The sequence below is a fragment of the Mastigoproctus giganteus genome, chromosome 1 (genome assembly GCF_048544385.1).
Source record: "Mastigoproctus giganteus isolate SK-2022 chromosome 1, ASM4854438v1, whole genome shotgun sequence".
In the NCBI taxonomy this organism is placed as follows: domain Eukaryota; kingdom Metazoa; phylum Arthropoda; class Arachnida; order Uropygi; family Thelyphonidae; genus Mastigoproctus; species Mastigoproctus giganteus.
The window spans coordinates 250,709,748-250,736,281 of NC_143575.1; the positions used below are offsets into that span (position 1 = coordinate 250,709,748).

The 26,534-nt window shown below is 38.6% G+C and overlaps 1 protein-coding gene across 2 annotated transcripts in view; it reads right to left on the reverse strand.

Annotated features, from left to right (window-relative positions):
* Positions 1-26,534, reverse strand: part of LOC150091751 (putative nuclear hormone receptor HR38) — a 187,410-nt gene that overhangs the window by 106,247 nt on the left and 54,629 nt on the right. Inside the window, exon 1 of one of the 2 annotated variants that reach the window (XM_090385556.1) lies at positions 5,526-5,926. The exons of the other annotated variant lie outside the window; for it this stretch is intronic. The gene's annotated coding sequence lies outside the window, so the exon portion shown is untranslated. Of the gene's footprint in view, positions 1-5,525; positions 5,927-26,534 lie in introns of those variants that run through there. 2 annotated transcript variants of the gene reach the window in all.

Here is a 26,534-nt window from a genome sequence, read left to right on the forward strand (position 1 = left end):
TACTGCATCAAAAAAGCCAATATCGGCTACAAAACAGCCGATATTGGCCCATAAACTGAAATCAAACCATTTCCAGACAGGAAGAAATTTCACAGCTTTATAATCTACATCTCACGCTAACCAGGATTCGATGTTCACATATTGACTCTAAGAATCATATCCTCCTAATCCTATAACCACAATAAATAGCAACGATCCAGAATCTCAATAAACGTTCGCCAGTCACAAACCGTACTTTCAATTGACACCCGACAACACATTTTCAGTCAAAATACCCAACCATCCTCACCTTCAGCTTCATTTTATTTTGGTTTAAAATTTTAAAGAGTAGGAGTACTGTAAAAACACCAAATAACTAGACAGTGGCATAAAAAAATAGAAGAAATTGTTTTTCTTAAGTGGTACAGCAAACATATTTTTCAGAACTAAAAAAATAAATAAAATAATTAAACAATATGGAGTGGTATGATCATTAAACTTCTTAGAAGTACTTGTATTAGGAAAAAATATATCATTTATCTTTTTTTATGTTATGGGGAGGAGATAATACAGTACTTTATTGATCCGAACATTGTGCTACGATCGGTGTGATTTCAGCTGTCCTTGAATACAACTACTCTCAGAATCTTGCAATACAAACACTCTTTTCATCGTTGGAAACCAACTTGATCGCTTCTGAGTTTTGATAACAAAGCAATATCAGATTCTTTTCAGTTTGGGCTTTGGTATTTATATTTATAATATCTTCATCAAATTTCTTTTTATTTAAAAAAAAAATTAAAAGAGCAAACTAAATTAAACTCCACCCTCACAGTTGGATTTATTTCCATATCCATAAACGATGGACGCACGAAACGCATTCACTCCCATTATTTGTTATTATGGATGTTTTAAACTACTACATCATAAGTTTCATGCGGTCCATTTGTGAAATTATTATAAATCCACCAAAAGTAATTATGTGGTTAATTTAAGCACGTAATTAAAAATTAATTCTTTAATTCTGGTTAATATCATAAACTCAAAACTGGAGGGTGAGATCGTGGATAAACAGACTTGTATATTCAAGGATGGCATTGATTATGTACATATAATACAGGATTATCCATTTATCCAGCAGCCCAGTGGTCATCGGTGTGGGAATATGGCAGCAGAGCACAATATCACTGGATATGGCGTGAGATATTTTTAGATAAGGGAGAGAAGGCAGTGGTATTTGAGAAGCAGTAGAACAAACACCAGTGCGGCGCGTGATGTTGGTTTTTCCAGAGAAGAACGTTCGTTTGTTTATTTTGGAACACTATCTTGCATTGAAATCATTTTTGAAATGCCAATGAGAACATTCCGGACGATAATGATTATATTCATGGCCGAGTTCTATCAAACACACTAAAAAGAGTGAGTGCGTGTCTATACGAGGAAGGTGGGCATTTCCAGCACATTCTCTGCCAGTTTTATTTATTTTCTGTAATCGTTTTTTAAAAAAAAACTTTATTGCACTGAAAATTTGTTGCATTTCAATTGGACAACCCTGTGTATTGTATTGCATATTTTATAGTGTTGGGCCTATTATGATGTTCAATAAAGGTATAGCACACAGAACTAGATTTTTAAAAACTTTTCGCATCTAGCGGCCATCGTAAAGATACTTCAGAATCAAAGTCATACTCTCGCAGCTGTTTTTCCACACTTTGCCAGAGTTCCATAAGGAACTTTTTTAAGGTTAGAAGAATCCAACCACCATGGACTCTATTAATCAATCTCCAATGAGGGTTACGCAGATATTTCCTCCCCAAACTCAAGCAAACAGCGAATTATTGAAGTTTAACTTCAATAATTTATACTTTAAATCTTTACTTGTTCGGCCAAGAATAGTTCTGATGAAATCGTGGTATCAGATATCTTAAACATCCCCTATATATATACTGTATTACAAAAGTTAAAGTGTAGTCGAGTCTGAACACTTACCTTTATAAATCGAACTAAAATTTTACGCCTAAATCGAGTAACTGATATAAATGCAAACAAACATATCGTTCTCTTATGCTAATCTGGGTGGCTTAAATAGAGGTCTGGCTATTCTCTTAGTTAGATTGTGCTAATACCAAGCACGGGAGATAGCTCTCTTTACAAGGCGGCCCATGATTTGTGTCCCATCTCATATCATTTCATCACACCAGAGAAGAGTGGCCGTGATACAATGCACTCCTATACGAAATCTCATTTCGTCTTCTTATTCTTTATTATTTTGAAAACTATTGCAATTTTTTTTTCACAAGTGTACGTGTTTATGTGTAGCACATTAGCTACTTATATGTATAATTTTCGTTTATAGATACTTCTAGTTATGTTTTAACCAGAAGGGTATTATTTAAAATGCAGCACTTTGCCCAGTGTCCAGAACCATTTATAACCCTTTCCTTGAAGAACTAGCTAATCTATTTAACTTCTATTTATTTTTCAGTTCCTAAATTCATAAACGGGATGAATCTACTACGAAAATCGACTTATGGCTCTACATTTAAAAGTATATATACAGGGACTCACATGTGGTGAGTATGGGCTTGGCACACCCAGGGTCCTGAGCTGGATATCATCATTCTTCTCTTTCTCAGTGATTCCCTTCTACTTTTGACTCTCTCTCTCTCTCTCTCTCTCTCTCTCTCTCTCTCTCTCTCTCTCTCTCTCTCTCTCTCTCTCTCTCAGGGTAACTCGGGAACTTTTTTTTTCCTGGTGCAGCATAGGTTTCCTTGCACCATATAGCTAATAATAATATACGAAATACTCACTGCATAAGAAGTCACAGATATGATATTTTCGCATCACGTACAGATCGCTCGGTTACAAACTACTTTAGGGTTAAATCGTCTTTAATTATACACAGAAATAAGAGTTATCAGTGGAATTCGATTTATCTCAGAGAAACTTGTTGGAAAATATGATCTTAAGAGTGTTTTTCAGTTTTTTTTCTCAAGGTTGTGGCTATAGAAGATTAATGAGTTAATTTATTACAGCTAACTGCAAACTACATGGATTCCATGGTAAGGGTACTAAATACACACTTACCTACTGTATTTTACCTGTAAGTACGCTCTGAATTATAAGCAAGACGTTTGTACGTGATGTTTAATGAATTAAGCAATCAGGTTTCAGTTATAGTCAAAGGAGACGAAAAATTTGTATTGAATCTATTTCATTGTAAAATTAACAATGAGATTTTTTAGTGGGGGGAAAGGATACGTTACACCATTCCTATGCATATTTAGACAAACAGATATTTAGAACATGGCATACACAACAAGTTATCTGGATCTTATATCTGGAACCATGTTGCTGCACCCCCGATGCAATTACACTAAAAGTATAAAAAAATTCTTGATAATTAATGCTTCTTCAGCTGCTTCTTTATAAAAGCAACATGGACCTATCAGGCGTTCCTGGCTTAATTTTGCCTATTAAGGAATTTAGAATGGGAATACAGGAGATTCTTCTTAAACGTTTGAATCCTGCTTTCTTTCATTATTATCCTCGACGAGGTAAAACTATAACTGTTGCATACACTTTTTATAACATGCCAGGAGCACATTTTATCCATAAAATTCATGTTACCATCATCCAAAGCCTCGAATCTCCTATGAAGCAATAAATGTGTAGAATTTACTCACAAAGCAAACCTTCCTGATTAATTAACTGTAATATATCACAAAAATCCAATTTACTAACCAAAATTTTTTGCTAAAATTATTTGACTTCGTTGACCTGTGCTGCGTTCATTGCGGCACGTAGAGCTCTATTAAGACTGGAGATGTGTTCTCAATCGATCAACTTCTCTCTCTACTGACGTCATAGCAGGAACACGACATCGTTTACAGCAGCCTGTTTGACGTCATGGGCCCGTTCAATTTGCTCCAGCAACGTCAGATCAGTGCAAAGTAACATACAACCTGGGTAACGGCTCCATTCGCTTCCCTCCTGTACTTGCTGCTCACGTAATTACGGGCTTTGACGTCAAAGCGCTCTACACCTGCTTAGAAGTGTTCCTGACATGCTCTGGGTGACGAGTTTAGGTAAGTACAGCGTTTGTAGAGAGATTTTTAGCAGTCGATTGTGACGGTGTTACTAAAAATAGCTCTGACTAGAAGTAAAAGATGTCATGGTTAACAAACTCACTTTAAACTTTGCGATTTTTTTAAAAATTACACAGACAATACTTGCGACAAAAGTCTGATAGTTTTTTGTAATGGATAATATTTAAAATAAACATTTCAGTCAATACGTCAGATTTGAGAATTATTTCGAATACAATTAATAATTTAAATAAAATATAAATGTTTTATTTTATTTCAAGTTTCACTATGTTTGCTACGCCACGTTGTCTCCATAGTAATCGCGTGCTGAAAGTACGTGACTAATATCGTTTGGTCGTGTAGTACTAGGAAAGTTTCTTTGAAGCGATTTCAAACTTTTTTTACGTATCTTTTAAGAACTAAAGCTTAAAGTTAACATTTTAAGGTATTATACTTTGAGATTGAAGAAAATATAAACAGTTTCACTTCATATTATTATGTTGGTAATTCATCTAAAATGAGGATGCATTTCGCCTTCAGTACGAGAGAATTTATATGTGGAATATCGTAAGTACAATTAGTTCTTTTGGAATTGATTCTTTAGGATAATTACCAGAATTATAACTGATAAAATTGTATTACTTTACATAGAAGAACACGAATATTCTAAGCAAAGCAAGCATAATATTAATATTACGCTAGTATTATAAATAAGTTGTAAAAACGTCTCGCTCGCAAACTCGCAGCCATAATAAAACAGTTTTTATTCTAACAAGTTTTGCTAATAAGTTACTGGTCAAAATGGAAGGAAACAAAGTCATTTCATTAAGCAGCTAATTTTAATTATAAAATGCAGTTACTCAAGATAGATTACTGTAGTGATGTGATACAGAGGATTCCCAACGATAATAGAGAAAGGTATCGAGAGGGTAAGCCTACTACTAATTGACATGAAAAAAACATGCAGACTGATTTGATTCTTTTATTACTCTTTTTATTATAACTAGGAAAAGTAACTAGGGAACGTCATATTCACAGATATATCGTGTTTCTAGTAAATATACGAAAGGTTAAACACGTAAATTCCGATTTATTTCTCGGACATAATTTTATAGCCATATAACAAGCACTGATTTCTGCCATATTTGTATCACGTTATAATACATTCCATGCCCATATAAACATAAAAGCACTCTCCACCTTAAATACTAAATGAAAATGTCTGCTGCTGATAATGAAATGGGAATTTTATCGCCTTCAAGTCTGTGGTTAGCTATTGATTCAAACCAGAGAACAGTATTATAACGAAATGCTAAATAAATCCCAAATAGAAGATTAAGCAATATCCAAGAGCTACACAAAGAGAATAATTATACTTACGATGTTTCAGGAATCTGAAGAATAAACTGAAAAAAGTAAAATGGCATAAATTCGAAAACTATCGTAAGAAACACTTACGTTGCCAGCCGTGTTGGCTGCTTTATCCTTTCCACGCAGAAGAAACCAATATTTCACCTGAGTTCTAAATATACACAGGGCATAATAATAATAATTGGACTTTGGATTCCCTATTACAAGTCGCTAAAGTCCAAAGAATTTCTTTCGGGACAGCCGCTTCACCCCAACGGTTGGCCTGGAACTGGTCGACGAGCATACACACCACGTGTGTTCACGCTAAATGCTTGACGGCCACGCCGACTTCAGCTGATGGGATGCGCTTGACTCGGTCAGTGTGACACGCGAGCGGTGGTCGGAAGGAGCGGGGCCACAAACTCCTGATGTGCTCGGAAGATGCGGAGAAATGAGGACACCTTCAACATCCGAAGATCTAGGTCAGGCGGAACATCCGCACGCGCCCGTAGCACGCCCGCGATTATACTCGAACTGCGTCACCGTGTGTATATATTTCGACGAGCGATCTTCAAACAGCGCTCCCGGGAAACGGTGACGTCAGTCGGGCGTGTGTGTGACGTTAGCAGAGGGCACGTACCGAACGCCGCAGCCAATCACGTTTCCGTGGGATCACTGTGCAGACTGTCGACCAAAGATGCAGTAGCGGCGCACATTTGCTGTGACGTCAGTCGGCTACAGGCCGTTGAAAGAGGTATTCTGTGCATTGTCTGTCGCACCCAGCAATGTTACAGCAATACGCATACCTTTACTGTAAGAGAGAAAGAAGGAAGAAAAAATAGTTACGCAACGTAAGCACGATGCGGTCTTACAGTTGTGATGTCCTATAACACGACCTTGAGGACCATCCCCTCATTTTTTAATAAAAAAAAAATGAAGTACGCATGTTTTGACCTCCTGTTCCACCTTGCAGCGAGTACGTTGAGTTCATCACGTAGTAGTTCATAGACACGCGGGACAGATACCATGGTAACAGTTACTGCTGCCGTCTTTCGTTTTCTGAACTTTAGTTCAGGGCTATTCCATAACAATTATGACAAGATTTTCAGTAAAATATTTATATATATATTTTTTTAATTTATGCACTTCTGCTAATGTCTGAATAAATATCTAAGAAAAGAATATTCTATTGATTAAGTCTTAAAGATTATTAACCAGTTTATATTTTTATTTGAGTATGCAATTACCAAACGATCTTTGACTGATAAAAGTATAAACTGCCTGGTGAGAGGATTACGTTGAATATTAGTTTTTGCCTCTATTTTTGCACAGTTTTACAGAATTCACAACACTAAAATAATTGATAATAACAAAAATAAATGGCAGCTTAGAGAAATAATTGATCAGTTATTTCGCAGATAATTATATAATCTGCGTTGTTTTAGATTTAATATTCATATCATACAAAAGTTTTGTTTGGAACATACTAAATTTTAGGCTGATTGGGATATAAAACAGAGTAATAATTGTTAATTTGCTTTTGAGTAGTTCGTGAATAAAATACTATTGTGGATAATAAATCAAGATAGCAGTTTAAAAATAACCAAATAACCAAAGCGGGACCGAGAAAAGCCTCTCTTTAAGAGGTCATTGATTTTGTTTCAAGATCGCTAAAATGGCAAATCCGGTTAAAGCGAAAGTATTTTAGTAACAGTGGGTGGTTCGATGGTATTGGAAGGACTAATATTATTTTACGTTTTTAGTGCGAGGGTTTAAGTCGTTCCAACATTAGAACTATTTAGATAGGAATTTATCGTTTTTTAATTGTGTTGGTTATGTGGGGGTGGGGAGGGTTGTTTTCATTTACGTTATAAGCAGGGTTGGATTTTTTAAGGGCTTGTGTAAAGCTGTTTTTAAAAGCAACAGTGTTTTGAACGGTGACCACCGTTCCAAAGATGGGACTATCGTAGGTAACGCGCTGTACAGTGATGCTTGTGGACATCTGACGAGTAACCGACTGTGACAAAAATCGTTGCAGTGAACTGTAAAGCAGAAACGAAAGAGTAGAGCATCGGAACGCGCAGACTGACTTGATCTAGTTTTAAACGGATCTTCGGCATTAGGTAGAGGCTGTGTGGCTATAGCGATTGCTTTTGTTGTAACAGGCAGCTGTGGGTTTAATATCGGCAGCGGTCGGACTAACCGCTACAACTGAACCGGTTGTAGACTAGGGACGGGGCTGTCACTGGAGAAATTAAGCTGTCGACTAGAACTGGACACCACCGCTTCTGTCTGAAGTTGCGCTTCTGTATCTAGTGCGATCGTGTCGGTAATGTGATGTAGGCGGAATATTTTATTTTATTTTTCCTTTTCTTTTTAAAGCAAACTCAGTATTTGGAAAGGTTGAAATTTCAAATTTACTGTTCATTATATTTGAACGCGAAGATGTGAAAATGTTTATTTATTTGTCTAAAGGTTGCTAATTGCTGAAAATTAATAAAAAAGTAAATTATTGTTATTAATATATCTAATTATAAAACTACTCAGTTTGAGGAATATGAACAGAAAAATTAAAATTTTACGTTCTTTTATTTATTTAATTTTATTATTTATTTATTTTAAATTTGACCTACAATTGTAAAGAACGTAGACATTTTTTTTTACAATGCCGTAACGAGATTCCCCCCCCCCCCCGAAATTCTTGAAACCTGTTTCGCAACTAGTTTACTAAAAGGTCCTGACTCGCTATGCGTGCACCACTGATCCATCACTCGTGTTAGCACCTAAAAACAAAGATTTTTAGGTGATAACATTTAAAACTAAAACCCGTATCCCAAGATCAGTATATGCTCTCAACGAAGACGATCCGGACAGATGTCCATAATTCAGAGATTGGTTTCGGAAAATGCCTAATCTGTCCATAAGACCATATGGACAGATTAGGCATTTTTAAGCTAAATGGCATGTTATTACATCGACATAATTTCATTCATTGGTTAGAATTAAAATCAACACGCAGTATTATTTACAGAAAAGCTTGTTCTCTCCTGGAAGGACAGTTTTTGTAAGAATCTGGTCCCGTGAATTACGTGGAGTATTTTTATCCCTACCGCATCTCAGTCATATTTTCCAACTACAGTAGTAGGCGGGCCTTAACCAAGGAGAACAAATACCGCCATATATCCCAAGGGCCCGAAACAATATGTTGGAAGTAAGTCAGTCATTAAGATGTGGCAGGGGAAAAAAAAAAAAGAAAAAAAAAGCGGTCGCGATTTGGGCTAAAACCGTATTCCGGTTTCAAAAGCAATTTAATCTGGAAGAGTCTTCATAATTCTAGAATAATGGATGATAACCCGAGGGGCTTACATCTAGTGAGTGAGAATGGCAAACCCAGGGTCCTGTGCTGAATATCATAATTCTTCTCTTTCTTGATGATTCCTTTCTACTTCTGACTCTCTCTCTCTCTCTCTCTCTCTCTCTCTCTCTCTCTCTCTCTCTCTCTCTCTCATTCACAGGGTATCTTGGAAATTTTTTCTTTTTTTTTTGGCTGGTGCAACATAAGTCTCAGGCTTCCTTGCACTATATTGTTAATAATAATAATAATAATAATAATAATAATAATAATAATAATAATTCATCAATGTAGATTTGGCGTTATTGGCTAATACTAGAAATATAAAGTCCACCTCAATTGACCGAAGTATTTTAGATAATCCAGAAATACAGATTTTAATTCCCGATTCCCCCCTCCATCCAACGAGTCATGAATGAACTGAGGATATTGGTATCATTCTTGATACCTGTGCAAATACATTGGCATCATTCTTGGGTGTTCATTCAGCTGTGGAAACCCAGAATATACATAAAAATTAAGAAATTTGTAGGCGCTTTTGAAAGAGAGTGTTGAATCACCTTCAATGAAATTTCGTTTTTTTTTTATTTATTTTTTTTTAAATTTATTTTTCTCCTTAACTACGAGAGACGCAATTGTAACTACATTTTACAAATGTCTCGGATTAGAATATTGAATACTAAAATGGATGGGCAGGGTGGTAAGAAACCCTCTTACTATTTCCAGGTCTGTCTTCCAAGCAAATCTGGGAACCATTCCCTAGAAAAACGGCTGCAAGAAATAATCTCACTCTAGCACGGCTCATGACGAGACGAATAGATGCCCCACCCAAAGAAGGCGAGAAGAGATCATCTTGGCTCTTGCCTCCCGCTTTGGCTAATTCTTCCAAGTTTTAATTCTCTGAGAGATATGTTTCCTGCAAATATCCTAGAAATGTTCAACAAATTAAAATTAAGCATTCATCCGGATAAATTCTTCCAAAAAAACCCTAGAGAACTCTTATCAGCTGATGAATCTGTGGTGTAGGACACTTTCACCTGATCAATGAATGACTTTCTACAAATAATTTATATAACTTCAGAGCGTGTATATAATTTTCAAATTTTGTATATAAATGAACACTGCAAATTTCTTGGGGTCGAGCTCGCATGTACTCTACGTGTGGTACCTCACACCTCCTATCGTAAATAACACTTCCTCCTGGCACATAGCCGTCCCGGGGTGGTCCGCATTTCGTGGGTAACTAAGCAGATAATAATAATAATAATAAACTCATCAGGAGAAATAATAATTTTTATATTGACTGAAGGTATTGTAGAACTAGTAACACTTCATCGTAAATCCCAATTTTTTAAAGTTTATTTATTTTACGTGTCGCTGAAGGGTTCAAGTTACAAACTTGAACCCTTCAGCGAAACGTACAGCTGGTTGTTTGGCTGTAGTAGGGTTTTTGGCGCATCAACAACTTAAGGCCACATTGCGCCGTATATGTATTGTAGAATTATTATACCTTTCCATGTATATTATACCTTCACTGCCAGAATTGTTCAGAAGAAAAATAGCTATTAATCCAGTACATATTCAGTGATTACTGAATGTATACTGGATGTATAATGCAAATCAAAGTGATAAAGTAGGAGTTATTGGATGTAATAAAGATATAAAGATTATTGTTGGAGCTCGTGCATCGGGTGCTTCCATATCGGAAACGGAACGTCTTGTTGGCCCACTGTGGTTAAGGTGTACAAAGAATGGTGTCGAGCGGGTTAAACCACCTCGCCTGCAGACACACACCCAAGTACCTGACGCAGTTAACATTTCTTAAACAGACATCTCTGCTACGAACAAGAGGTGGTCTCGTATGACTCAACTTACCCTTTAAGAGCATAGTAACAGCTTTTCCTTAGAAATCTCAAGCTTCTGTATAAATTTCCAAGCCAACAGTTCATGGAGCAAATCTTCCGCTTTTTCCTCAATAACTCTTCTAGAATTACCAGGAATTAAAAACATGAGGTCATCTGCGTAGGCAATGGTACACGAGTCCCCAAGAACTCGTCGAGAACGTCGTGCGTATGGATTAACGTTTCACTGGTAAGATCTGCCGGCAGGTCTTAAGCGACTGTGGACCCTGCCATGTTGCATTTTTTCCGGACAGAAACGGGATCATCTGAGACGATAATGCACCGTGTCATTGGCTCGCACTGTGCACGAGTGGTTCGGGGAACACAGTGAAGATATCACCCATCTTGATTGGCCTCCAAATTCGCCTGACCTCAGTCGAAACACCTGTAGGATGCTTTCGAACGGGAAGTGAGGCGTGTGGACACGCAACCGTCATCTGTTTCTACACTGTGGAGAACCATTCAGGCAGCATGGCTGCAGATCCCTACGGGCGTCTTTAGATATCTAGTGGAGTAAATGCCTAGGCGAATAGCGGGTGTTATCAGTGTGAACGGTGGGCCAACACGGTATAGGTTGGTGGTTATAATTCAGTGATCACTGAGTGTGTGTACTATGTTGTCAAACATATTCGGATAGCCCTGGTATTTGGAAAAGTAACAGCATTCACGCTGGAAGTAAGCAGATCAACAAAAGAAGGCAGAATACAGCAGATATGTCGAAGTGACTTCCAACGGGTATCATCATAGTATGCTATTTAGCCAGCAATCTGTTCCTGTCATTGTAACAAAACTACAACGCTCTGTATCAACGGGGACTGGCGTAGTCACCAAATGGAAACGTCATAGTGATACTACAACCTGGAAACATTCCGGTAGACCGTAAAAATTAACGAAAAGAGATCAGAGGACGCTCAGAAGAGTTGTAGGTAGAATCTTGTTAGTTTATCACTGTGGCTGCAGTATGGACAGGGCCCTTTTTCGTTCAGTGCGACAATATACCATATCATACTGCGCAGTCTGTAGTGACTTGGTTTGAAGAATATGTGTGTGCGAATGATTCCTTGACCTACCCGTAGCTCCGACCTTAATCTTATTGAACACCCTTGGAATGTTTACTTCAGGCCAGACCAACAAGCTCACAGTTAGTATCTGAATTGATCGCTGTTTTGAAAGAAGAATGGACTAAAATACCGCCTGCCTATCCTCCAAAATTTGTTTGGCGTCTACTAACAAAGTTTCAGTGTGTAATTAAAGCTAAAAGTGAACCTGCTTATCATTAAATATTGTACCAATAAAGGGTCTTTGAAACATGCAGTTGTATGGTTACTTTTAGCAATATAGCATCTTTCATATCCGCTCTTTGTAATGTAACTCGGGGGTAGTGCCTTGAAACCTCTCTAAAATTTTTCAGCTTCAAGTGGGAGCAATGAAGTTAATTACCCCTAGTATCAAGTTATCTGGTTACTAAAGAAGAACTGATTTTGTTAACTTTTTGTTTGTTTCAGATTATTGAGGGGATACAAAACTCTCCCCTTATGATGAAGTGCTTGTATGTGACGCTCCCAAACATTCCACAATTGTTCAACAGGGTTAAGATCCAATGACTGCGGGTTGACAATGCAGATGACAAGTCATGTTCCTGAACCAGCCACTGACATGAGCATGATTGATGAGAGTATTGTTATTCTGAAAGCAGTCATCTCGATTAAGGCAGAAATTAAATACAGGACGAATATGTTCGTTGTCCCTTCATTCGTGTTAGGAGGACCGATTTCACATACCATTTAAACATTCCGAATTCAGAGATTTATCTCAGCTTCAGCGCTTTAATCCAAAAGAAAAATTGGGTCATCCATAATAATTACTGATTTTTTAAAATAATTTTTCTAAAAATTGCCATGTTTCTTTTATATTTTTATCTTGCTTATTTTATAACTAGCCTTAGGACCCAGTGTATCAACTTTGTAATTAATCAGGTCCGATACCATTACGTTTTTCAGCTCTCCGTTGCATACCATGTTATATGGAAGTAGTCTATGATTCGCTTATTGACAGTATATAATGTCTGATGGGAGCGTGACTGACAACTGGTATTTACAGAATGAACACCGAACAACAGTGCAGCCTCTTGTTTGTATTATTGTACATCAGTTAGTGGAAAAAAAACAGGGAAGTAGGATTGGCTATTTTGATTTCGTATCAAGGCAACTAGGGCAATAAGGTATTTGTAACTGTAAATTTCGTGTATTCTGTGGTCAGTTTGCTTTCCTTCTAGATAAAAACCAGACCATGAAATCTTAGCTCAAGATCAAAAAAATATATATTTTTAGGCCACCTGAATAATTAAATTCATCTGCAGTGCTGTGTGTCTCATGTCTGTTAATTGTGTGTGTTCTATGGTCGATTTGTCTGTTTTGCTGGACGAAAAACCCCAGATTCTGGTGGAAACACCTTGCTATCTACGTCGCTCAAGACCAACCAGCTCAGCCATTTTTTTATTGAAAAAAAATAATAATAAAATAAATAAATAATAATAACAATAATAGTTCCACTCGCCTAGACTGCATTCGTACTCCATTCATTTTCCACAAAGCGTGGAAGGAAAGCGATTCTTCTAATTCTTCTAATTCTGCTGTATTAACGTGAGGGAAATGAAGAGGGAACCAACCGAGGAAGCCACTAAAATTCAAATTTATGCAATGTAAATTAAAATATAAAAATGTAATTTATTCCTTCATTGCACAATGACTAACAAACGTCATTGCAATGCATAATGAGAATGGGATCAACAACTTGCGTTTATGCAATCCACATTTGTTACTGGAAAGATAATTTTCCTTTTGCAGTTTGTTGGTGTGCTACACTTCCTTAAAACAAACTTCCATGGAGTAACTTGCAGAAGACTGTGAAAACAAAGTGCGTACGAGTATAATGTATCTTGTTAAAGAACAAAAAATAAAAAGTTTTCTGCCACATGGCAGGTCCATGTCAGCAATAACTCAATCGCATCTCCAACTCTCCCTTACCCTATTCCCCTCATTCAGCCCACGATATTCGCTACCCTCTATCAAAATCACCAAACATTCCAATTTTCCTACTTCTCATTTTGTTCCCTTTGCAGAATATGTCCAGTCCAATTTTTGTACCCTCGTGGGTAGCACAGATGGTATAATCACCGTCTCCCCAGACCGGGTGTAAAAGACTTGAATTCGAATCCTGTCTTTCTTTTCCTTTAGCTTTTATACTTATTCTGTTCTCCCGCCGTCTACGTGGGTAGCTCAGTGGTATTGTCGCCGTCCTCCCATACCGGGTGGAAAGGCCCGGGTTCGAATCCCGTCGATGACGCGAGGAAGTTTGATGGACTTTTTCACTCCGTAGCTGTGTTAGTGGGTCTCAAGCGTAGATAGCAAGGTTTTTTCCCCCTGGAAACTTTTTTTCTAGAAAAACAGGCAAATCGACCAGAGAACGCACGCAATTTACAAACATATTACATAAAAAATGGGTATTTTTAAGAAATTACGGGTGGCCCTAATATAAAATAATTTGAATTGTGTTCTCCCGCCCTCAGTACTCCCTCATTTCTAACCTTGTTTGTCCACTTCATCCATTCAAGCTTTCTGCACGTCCACACCTCAAAAGCTTCAATTCTTCTGATATCCTCCTTTCGAACCATGTCTCAACCCCATATAGCATGATTCTTCATACCAAGCATTTAGCTACCTTTGTTCTTAACTTGATAACCATTCTCCCTGTAAATATCTGCTTCCTTTCTCAAACACCGTCTTACTCATTGCAGTTCTAGTTATAATTTTTTGACACTTCACCCATCATTCCTCAGCAGATTGCCGAGATATCTGTATTTATCCAATTTTAATATATTCTTATTATTCATTTTTATAGTATTAAAAATCTCGCTATTAGTACATTTTATCCCCTGTCTTTACACTTTCCCTTCTCCATCTTTCTTAGCTATTATCTCTATATATAGTATTGAATGCTGTATACGAGTACAGCACATTAAAAAAAAAGTTCACAGATACAACATCCCTTATTTCACTTCTCTGCTTATTTTCATTTTCCCCGTATTACTCACACCCGTTCTTAGCATCACCCTTTGACTCCAGTACAGTTCTCCCTATGGTCTTTCTATGGATTTTTAGAAGCATCAGCAACTAGATCATATTGCTCCATCTTGTGCGCTATTAGCTGTAGGAATTTGTGTTCACGGCCGATTGCATCGGTTGTGCAGGCTGAAAAATCGGGAATAACTCACGAGGAAAGATCCTACTTCTTCCACCTAATATTCGCTAACTGCAGCTCCGATTGAAGGGACTTTTTAGAAATTCCTCCAGTCATGAACGATAGTCAAACCCAAACCTCTCCAAATGAGTGGCAAGAAGCGAAACTACTGTCTGTCGTACGAATTTTGATTTGATTTTAATTACTGCGTTGAAATATTCGTGCAATCCTGTAGCATTGTACTGTGTAGGACAAAAGTTGTCCAAATGTAGGGAATAAAGGTGAATATAACAATTGTTATGTACACTATATTGTCAAAAGTAACGAGATACCTGCATGTTTCAAAGAAACTTTTATCAGTATGATATTTAATTACGTGTCCGTCCTATTTATGCCTTAATTACTCGATGTATCCTCGCCATAGAGTCTGAACCAATTTTTAATAACGGGAAGGCGATATTTCGGTCCATTCCCCCTTTAACACAGTGGTTAATTCAGCTGTTGATTTCAATCATATTGACCTGAACTAAACTCGACATTCCAGCTCTTCTCAAAGGTGTTTAATGGGGTTATGGTAGCAGATCTGGGCAAACCGATGAAACTTTTGCAGGCTAATGTCTTCTGACCCTGACCTCGCGGGTTGCACAGTGAATATAATCCTCCCCACACCGAGTAGAACACACTTCAGTTCGAATCCCGTCAATGACGCCAGGAATTTTTATTTTTTCGCAAAGCTTTTTTACAACGTGGCTGAGTTGTTTGGTCTCAGACGAAGGTTGCATTTTTTTTTCTCCCGTATTCTCGGTTTTTTTTTTTTTTTTTTTTTGTCTGGCGGACAGAAAACTTACCAAAGAACACACGAAATTACAAATACGATATGCTGATGCATCATATCCTTAGTTACTCTGGCGCTTAACACAAACACACACAAACATACAGAGACGTCCTTCAAACCAAGTCTCTATAGGGTGTGCAATACGACATCTTCCTTGGTATAGTCATGCTGAAACGGAAAATCCCCCCCCCCCACACACACACAGCTGTTACGATGTAGGAACAGTGGAATTGTCCAGAATGTCAATGAACCCTGTGGAATTTATTTTCCAGGAGCGTCAATCAGTGGTCTAATCCATGAGAAACAACTCCTGATGGTGACAGTACCTCTGCTAAGCTTCACAGCTGGAATGACACAATCTGGTAAATAACATTATTACGAGCATCCTAACATTAGGTATCCTAATGTTAGGATGCTCGGGTATCCTAACAATACTAGAACTTCCGGGTATAAGCACCTCTGATGGGAAAAACTTGTACTGTAATTTATCACTCCACAATACAGCTTTCTAATGTTCCAGGGACCAATTACGACTGGTTGTCCACCAGGAAAACCTATTCTACGCATTACCTGGTGTCATGGTTGGTCTGTATGTTGCAGCTCTTCTGAAAAATCCGATACAGCTCTCTATTTATTGTTCTTGTATTAATATCAGTAGTTGTTACTTCCTTGAGGTCCTAGTACCACTCGGACACCAATGTTATTCGGAAAAGGAATCCTAGTGGTAGCTAGGAGTCTTGTGATACGAGTTTTAGCTACCACTTTTCTCAGTGCCACCGGTCTCTTTCCATCAATTTCTGCGGTCTACTTGAACGTTCTCCTACTGTGGTAACACGGTGGCAACACTTCCGCCGAACGTCACAGTTAGAACAACCCATTCTGGTAAACAACTTTCTTTGTCATGGTACAGACCCAAAGACCTTCGTCATGTTACGACCACCAGATTAGAAAACCACGTACTGTGATTCGTCATCCCATAACGCATTGTTACAGGAACCAATTACGGTGGGTTGTGCACGAAGCGTCGACGCTATGTAATGCGTACTGTGATCTTCGATTTGTGTGCTGCAGCTCTTTCGCCAAATCGAATGCAGTGCAGTGCAGCTGACTGCATGTCGATCTTGTACTGATATTAGTTCCTCTGGCCTCCTTGAACTCCTGGTTGACAGTATTCGATGAGGACTGACAGGAATTATCTACCACTCTTCTGAGTGCCTTCTAGTCTCTTTTCTTCAATTTCTGTGGTCTACCCGAACGGGTTTTTCCCGGCTGTCGTGGCACCGCGACCTTACCATTGGTGTTCGAAACTGTTGTAGTTGCGGAAGAAAAGCTACCCTCGCCTGAAACTAACACGCCTTGCATCACTGACGAAATTTGAACTCAGGTATTTTCACAATGGCACGAGCTAATTGATTGCTAATATAGCATCTTATGATGACTTCAGCTGAAAGTCACTAATCTCAGTTCCTCCACCCATCTACTGCATTTCTTTGACTTTGATCATGCTCACTTCTAGCGTGAAGCTCTCGCGGAAAGTACAGTGGTTATAATCACCGTCCTCCCACACTGGTACAAAAAGTCTGAGTTTGAATTCTATCAACGACCCTAAGAATTTTTATCGGGTGTTTCCTTTTCATGTTTTTGGCTCTTGTGGAAGGTTTTATTATTCTAGACGGCATAAGTTTATTCTTGACGACATAAGTACGAGTACCATTATTGATCAATAATAGTACTTGTACTTATGGAAGAACTTCTTTGGAATTTAGATGAAACTTTAAACTGTATATTTCACTACGTGGACACTTTATTATGTAGACGCATCTAATAGTGAATACGTCCCCCTTTAGTTATTAGGACAACCATGGACTCAACAAACTGTGGAAAGGGTGACAATGGGACGTTAATCCATGTTGACTCAATTGCTTCCCACAGTTATTGAAATTGGATGGTTGTGGATCTCTGTATTGAAGAGATCGTTCTGCGTAATCCCAACAGGTGTTCATTTGGATTGCGATCTGGTGAGGCTACCACAGTAAGCCGAATTCAATCTACAAATGTTTCACTCTCATGTTCTTAGAACAGTTCTTTAAGATTCTGGCCTTGCGACAGACAGATTGTGACATCCAAATGTTGCTCTTCTGGTATAATGGAACCTAATGTGTTCCACGAAAACACTCTCCACATCATTATACCGCCACCACTGACCAGCATTATTCACTAGTACCGGATTGGTCAATGGACTCATTTAACCATATTGGGGTCCTTCCATCAGTGCGAAACAGCAGAAGTGAAAATTAGTCATACCAAGCAACGTTTTACCAAACCTCCGCTGCGCTGTCCAGTGTTCATGTTCTTCAGCTTAATGTAACCCTTCCTTCTTGTTTGTTGCTGACAAGGGCGGAACTCGATTAGGTCATCGGCTGCATAATCCCATCTTTGACAAGGTACAAAAAGCCTTGTTGATTGCCACTGTTGGGGGTGGATTGTTTGACTGAATGTTGCTTTTCTGTTAACCTGTTCAAGTTTTGTCCGCCTACGTTGGTCTCTCGCATTAATGAGCTGTTTCCCACCAGAATTGTCGTTTGGTTATTAGACCTATCTCGATACTCATGAGACCCAGCCGTACGTGAAAATCCAGCAGTGGTGCAGTTTCCGAGATACTCGTACCGGTGCGTCTGGCGTTGATAACATTAGCCTTTTGTCTGGTCTATGTTGCGTTCAAAGTTAGAGCTTTCGTCTTGCCCATTCTCGCACTGAATTTTGCACATACAGCATCCATGCATATCTGTCTCCAGCTTTATATCGCATGGCATGAGCACACGAGTCTCTTACCACGTGTATCAGTGTTGTAAGATTTATTATTCACAAACCAATTTGGTGTGAAACACAGTATAAATACCATGCTTATTCGTAGAGATTGAAAATCAAGATTAATATGCCGCTTTGAATAAAAGCTGCAGAATTGTTTTCGCTAACTCTTTCTACCCAGTTCGAGATTTGTGTAGTTTTCCTCTCACAGAAAGACCACCTACTCGATAAATGGATAATCTTACAGTCCAAAAAAGTACTATATAAGGCAAAACCAGACAGAAAGGGCGTGCCAAGAAAATAAATCTTTAGACATGGGACAGTCTAGGAATCACTTTTCGGGGAAAAAAATAATATGAAACTCAGGATACAGGATGAGGAAGTTAGAAGTTTTAAAAACAGCTTAATGTTATAATGGTAGACTAATAAATGATTTTTATGCTGTTTGAGAAACATGGGCATGGATATTTACATGGTGTTTCAAAAAAGGGGTTACTATAGAGATAACGGAAGTCACTCCAGTGTAGAAATGTACTCGTGTAGCTTAAGTAGAATTCGTAACTCTATTCTGTTTCCGTTTCTTTATTTATTTCCATTACACTTTATTATTTTAATTTCATTCTCCTTTAAACAAATTGTGAGAAATACTTTGATTACATGAACTTGTTCTCGAGTGTCAAATTTTGCTTGGAATTCATTTCGCCCATTATTGCTGTTTCCGCTACACCCCATTGGCTCTTCGCTGTACCGCAAGATGGGCAGACAGAGAATCTGCATTACAGGGGCTTTATGACATGCACATAAGCATGCCTCAAACTTCAACCAGTTTCCCAAATCTGTAACGCACCTGTACAACTACATGGACACTTTGCTGACGTTGGATGCTGACCTAATTTTTCTCAGCTCTCTCTCTCTCTCTTTCTCTCTTGCTCTGTGCCTTTGCACCTGTGTGACGTTAGAGCGCCTTTGACGTAGCTTCTAAGCGTTTGACGTCACCACTCTGAACCCAGGTGAGGGGAGATTTCTATTCCTTCCTGCGTCAGGAGTGATTAACGGTTTCCTTGACGTCAGCACGAGGAGGCAGCGTCAACGGAGAATAAGGCTGTTGCCATGGAGACAACGACTGTACGATGACGTAAAACTCCAGGCTCACGAAGTCCGATCGATACGACAAGCGGCCAACCACGTCGTGGTTTTGGGGAGATGCCACGTATATCGTTGTATCCAAGCAGGGTTGTTATCGTTGGGCATGTTAAGCGGTGCAGGGCTAATGCATGCTTGTTATGTTTCCACATCCTTCTTAGCACCCAATCCCTTTCCGGTGGTATCCTAACAATACTAGAACTTCCGGGTATAAGAACCTTCGAGGAGAAAAAATTCCAAAGAAAGCATTTTATTACTTCAGAATTACTTTCCCATTCCTGTAAGCAGCTGTCTTTTAATCGAACTTTTCGGTCTTCCACCTTCCACGCGAGCTGTACGCTGGCGTGTATTAGTGTGATCTTGTCCCCCTGTACTGGATGCTTCTCCGCATAAGCACGCCGATCAGCAGTGAACTGTAAGCTAGGTACTACAGCGATCCTAATGCAGTAGGTCCATGTAATAACTCACCGGAAATAAGTTGTCTGCAGAATTTGTTTAATAGTGGACTTCTGAATGAACAGAATTCTATTATTATACCAAATTGGTGAAAGATTCGCTCTTACGTCATGGTGTGTACATTTTAATACAAAATTCTTTCATAATACTAATCTGTCTGTCTCTACTGTAAAATCTAATGTGGTAATGAATCATTAGAAGAGGGCGCATAATGAAAGGGCAGAACACATTATAATACCATCAGCTAAAAATTAAATGAAGAAGCAAAGCTGGTGAAAGCTGAGGTCATAACTGTTCCGAAATCTCCCCTAAATGGTGCTTGCTGTCTACTTGGCGGTTATTCTATATTTAGAATTTATTGATCATGACAAGGTGGTACAGAAAAGTGAGGCACTGTGGAGCCAGTCATTACGATAAGAAAGCCCAGTGTAGCATAACGAGGATCAGGGCGTAGGAGTGTCTCGAATTTGGGTTGCCCATTAAGGATACATCTACAAGTAAGTCTCTCGGGGTTAATAAATTGTTTTCGGCATATCAAGTAGGTCACTCACGTGTCGATCTGCCAGTTAATTGAGCACATTGGAGGGATTATTATCACCACCGAACTATAATAAGTAAAAGACTGTACAACTCGAATTATATTTCTTTGTAGAAAAAAAACCGTTTTCTGAATAATTAATTTAGCTGCGCTGTCTTTTACATGTGGAAATCAATGACCGGAACAATATCCAACATTTTACATTCTGGTTCGGTTAACTGAAAAATATGATGTTTATAAAGGCTAGTTGAACATTATTTGTTTCCTTTTTAGGTGTGTTAACATGTACGCATAATGCGCTTATTGCCTTCACCACTGTCCATCCATCCACATGTAATAACTCGGCTCCCAATGGACGGATTTTCATGAAATTTTATACTGTATTTGGAACTTTTAGAAAGCTTTGTCGAACCATCCTATATTTCATCAAAATCGGATCAACGGAAATCGGACAATTATTATTTATTTGTCCGTCCGTCCTCATGTAATAACTTGGCTACCAGTGAATGGATTTTCATTAAATTTTATACTTCGCTCTGTTAGAACGATTATTATTTGCATAATTCTGTTTGCATAATCGTGCACGTAAACCGTGAATTCTTTGTGAATTCAGTTTTCTAGTCCAGTCACCCCAAATTTAATTAAAATTGGTCCAATAGAAATCCAGCAATTATTATTTATTTTTATATATATATATCACATAGGCTATCCATATACCGTATACTGTATTGTAGCTGAAGTACTGGATATTATGTTTGCTGCCACACGCTGGTTGAAGGGAGGAATGAATGAACAATGTGGCGGATGCGCAGGAACGAAATGTTTTCGGTTCGGGCATAACGGTCTCTGCTTTTTGCTCTTTTTTTGTTATAAATCATGGATTGTCATGGATTGCTAAGCATCTGAAATGCAGTGAACTGTGTACATTAACTAACTTATTTACATCAATAACAACATCCTCACAGCAGAATTTCAGCTTTAGGGCGCATTCTTTCACAAAACTGAGAACCCTAACTGGATGTGGATTCTGTATAGGACTTTCTCATCAGTATAATAATATAAGATTTCGAATAATATAGATTCATATCTAGATTTTGGTTTGCATTAAACATATAACTTCATACTGTTTTTGTAGTCGTGCGTTGTCAAGGTCGAACCTGGCAGTTCCGTTATGGGTGACGGAAGGGTATGGAGTTTTGTACATTGTGGGTTCGGGCCTGCATATACTGCAAATAGAAAGGACAGAATGATAATGCGGGCCCAGGAGAAATACAATGAATGCAATTTCAGAAAATAAACAAGAAAAAATAATAATAAACAACAGGAAGTCGATATCTAGATAGGTGTTGGAAGGACTAATGAGAAAGTCGATGAAAATGAACTGAGAAGAACAAAAGGAACATTCCTGAAGAGATGGTGGGAAGTAACCCCGAGGGTCATATTCGAAAGAATACAAGTTACTTGCGAGCTATTTGTGTCTTTCAAATTTGTCCTTCACCTGTACTAATACATCGGGATTTCTGTCAGTGGCACAATCCTCCGTCATCCTTGAGGTCAGACCCCACACTAATCCTCAAATACATCCGGCTGAAATTGTGTCATCGTTTCCTACCTGCCCAGGCACTCCCCAAAATTCAGGCACTGCTCCGTCTTGGAATTAAGGGCTACCGACTAGAAATAAAAAAATAAATTTTCTGTTTATACTCCGGGACGACCAAACGGTCAGAGGAGTTCACAAGATAGACAGAATACAAGAAACAGCACCGTATTTAGCAGTCACGAGCTTGAACCCGGGTAACTCAAGGCACGTGTACTTATGCACCCGCGCACTTGACCACTCGGCTACGGCGGCCGTTTGTCGCATTCTCCTCGAGTGGATCGCATCTGTTGAACTGGAATAAATTCAACAAATTGTGTTACGACGTTCAATTCTGTTTCTCTTTATATTTTCCTGTTTATTATATTTTCATTTTTCATGTTTTAATTTTTGTGTCTTATAATTTCCCATGTAACTATTAATTTTACCAATTTAATCACATGTATCATTCCTTAATGTAAAACTCCTGGCCATGTCACCGCGATGAGAATTATTGTTTCTAGTACTTGTACCGTACTTAGCAGCAATAAAGAAGGTTATTATTATTATTATAGTTGCCAGCATTGCTAAATATTATTGAAGCATTTCTGAAAGCACTAATTAGCTTTAACGTCCATAGTGATGATCTTACATCGCTCGTTCGAGCTGAAGAACAAAATGAAACGAAAAGTCCAGTGAGAAAAAAATATTATGAATATGAATCACGTGGTAAAAAATATGATTTATCAATTTTTTTCCAAAAAAACTGTTGGATAAACTTTGATAACTGTCAAACTTTCTTTATGACTCACAGATACCACACACTGAATAATGCAACGACTGCTTAAAAAAATTCACGAACCTCTCATGTGGTATGGTTGTTTATTGGCGCATTAGCTGCTATGGCTATAGTGCGCCACCTCTCATCGTCCCTTCCAAAGTTGCAGGAAGAGGAATGGGATCCTTGCTGACTTGGGATCCCAATCACCTGTCTTTCAATGATCTCAACCTTGGACTATACTGCAGACTTGACTCAATCCCATCTGTGGACTATGCATGGAACTTCTATCAATACTAAAACGCTTAGAATGATAAAAGTAGACGGTCTGTCTCCACTGGGCAGCAACGAAACCAGTGTGGTTGTATATTTTTGTTCCGTATTTTTGCATTTTTTTGTAGTTTTGTAGTTTTGTATTTTTGCTGTAGTCTGACTCGACATCGGCCTTCACACTTAAAATAAAAAAATGTCACTTATTCATCGCAAAGATGACTATACCACTCAAACATGTAAACATGACAGGGTCGTATCACTGTGAACTTGTCAACAACCGATTATGACTCTCCGTTGTACCTTTATCCAACTTGGAAGCAAAAATTAATGCTCACTCATTGAGCATTAATGCTCAGTCAACTCATCGTCCATGAGTTGACTGAGCATAAGGATGTGATACCTGTATTCCTCAAAAGAAGTAATAATAAGTCGTGGAACAGATACATTTCATATTAGTAAATAAATGTGTCTGCTAACATTGTTAAGTACACTCGCTGGCCAAAAATTTAGAAACCTTTTACAATTAGCGTCACCAGAATATTAAACGTAGGGCATGCAAATGTAAGTTGTTACCTTATGATCACAAAATTCCTTGTTATTAGATAAATACTGCACGCTTTCTTGGGGCTTCTTAGTCCATCCGATAACGGGGAGGAGGGGCGATCTTTTCCATTTTCAGAAAGGTGTTATTGTTTGAGCATGTTTAGCAGTTGCCATAATTGAGAAAACAAAGGAAATCACTGGTGTGTCGAAAGCAACAATCTCAAAAGTGGAACTTGAACATCTCAATGAGTGGAAGGTGAATGGAGAATGCAGCTCAAAAAGAAAGAAATGCGGCAGAAAGTCGGTACCCCAAGAACGAGACGGCAAGAATTTAAAATGAATTGTACGTCAGAATAGGTCTAGTGAGCAGCATGACTGAAAAATTTAGGAAAAAACAGACCCATTTCCAACCGAACTATGCAGTGGTAGTTGAAGAATGTGGGATTTTGTAGTCGTGTGCCTATACGAAGCTACTTCTTTCTAAAAAATCGAAAGATTTGATTTGGTAATGGTGCCGCCAACGCCAAGACTGGGCTGTGGAACAGTGGAAAAAGGTCATGTGGGTTGAGGAATATCGATTTACGCTTTTTTGCACCGATGGAAGAGTGAAAGTTTGGCGAGAACCTTACGAAGCACGCATCCAGACAGTACGTAACCACCACTCAAGCGACTGGAGTTGGTATCATGATATTAATGTTCTATTAGTACAAACTACGTCCGCTCATACCGAGTAAGTCATGTGAGCTGCATTGAATATCTTTCTGTCGTTTCGAACCACTTTACTCGGATTGCGATGGAATCTTTCAACAATACAACGCAACTATCCACCGTGAAAAATTATATCTGAGTAGTTCGAGGAACATTCCTAAGATTTCCAACATCTTCATCATTTCCATCATGGTCTCCTAATTCTTCAGATCTGAATCCAATTGAAAATGTCTGGGATATGTTGGAAAGGGGAGTTCGTTTCCGCTAGACTCCCACGGACACCTAATGGAATCCATGCGACTACGTGTTCGGGCTGTAATTCGGGCAAAGGATAGCGGAACTAGATATTGAATAAAAGTTTCTAGTTTTTTGGGAAGTGAGGGTATAATACAAATGTTATTGAAATGGCCACTTCTAAAATCCAATTCGCTACTTTCGCCTTCTAGTAGTGCTTCATATTATCACAGCCGCCATATTTCATCGCCATCTGTAGATCACTCTTCCGTGTAAAGGATTGTGCGCGCGTGTATGACACGAACCTTAAACTGATGAATGAGTTTAAACAGCATGTAACGGAAAGAGTTTATAACCACACCCGGGATACTTGCAGACACCTGGCGCGCTGTAGATTCTATGATAACAAAAGCGTTTAGTGGACACAGAGAGGTTTAGCATGCATGCTTAGTACAATGAAATGTAGCGACATAAAAATTCTTTATTATCATATAGAGATTCTTCCGCCCAACTCAAACGACCTGTTTAGCTCTATCAGTCTGATTATTAATGGCTTCATGAGAACTGGACTAGAATAGTTCCCTAGAGAAAAGCGACACGGGTTGACTTCATATTCTAATATGAATCAAATAACATTTATTTTTACTTTCATGTTCTAATGGAAACCTTCACGTTTTCTTTTTTCGAGTAAATCGATATGAGTTATAAGCCAATCCAGCAAGAACTGACGAAACCATAGCGGCTATCTGAAAATTCGGAAGAATAGACAAAAAAGCGTTAACACCTTGTTTAAGCGAAATATTAAATTGTCATTAAAATGAGAACATCTAAAAATGCAATCGTACAGTGTGATTTTGTAGTTAGTTGAAAAAAGGCCGTGACGTGACCGTTAAAATACACTGCTCGACAAAATTAACAGAACACGTAGAAAACATGGTGTAGCTTGTGCAACTTGCGATGAAGCGGAACAAAATTTAGTACGATGGTGCGCCATTGAATAACGATGAAAGGAGGAGACAGTGAGAATCTTCGGACAGGTATAAGGGACATTTATATGGGTTGGATAAGAAATACCAAAAAGGTCACATTACAGAAGTCGATAAAAAGTGCTCCAAAATATGGTCACATGACATCATTACGGCGTATGATTCCCTCCAACTGCTAAATAGGCCTGACAGCGGTGAACCATGCTCGATATGAGAATGTCTAAGATTATGTGGCGACAAATCCCATCCTTCCACCAGCGCAGATTTTAGCTGACTAAGTTACCGAGGATTTCGCTGTCGAAGTGCAGTGCGACGTCCCACACATGTTCGATCAGATTCAAGTGTGGTGATCGTGCTGGCCACTGCAGTCGTTCGATATCTTCAGTTTCGAGATATTCCTCCACCACTTGAGCTCTATGTGAAGTGGCGTCGTGCATGAAAAGAAAATCTGGGTCATGCGCACCCCTAAAAAGTTGCACATAGGGTTCGTGGATCTGTTCTCGGTAACCCTATCAAAAACATGAAGAGGGGTGCGGCCGTTGATCATTATTCCGCCTCACACGAGAACACAGCCTCCACCGTGAATGTGTCCCTTTCTCTGATAGGGACACATTCACGGTGGGTCCGCATTCCTCGTTGCCTCTAGATGAAATAACGTGTAGAATCTGTTCGTAGGCTGAAATTGGACTGATCAGAGAACAGAACTGTACCCAGTTTTGTCCCGCATCATCGCAAACTGCCCGAGTA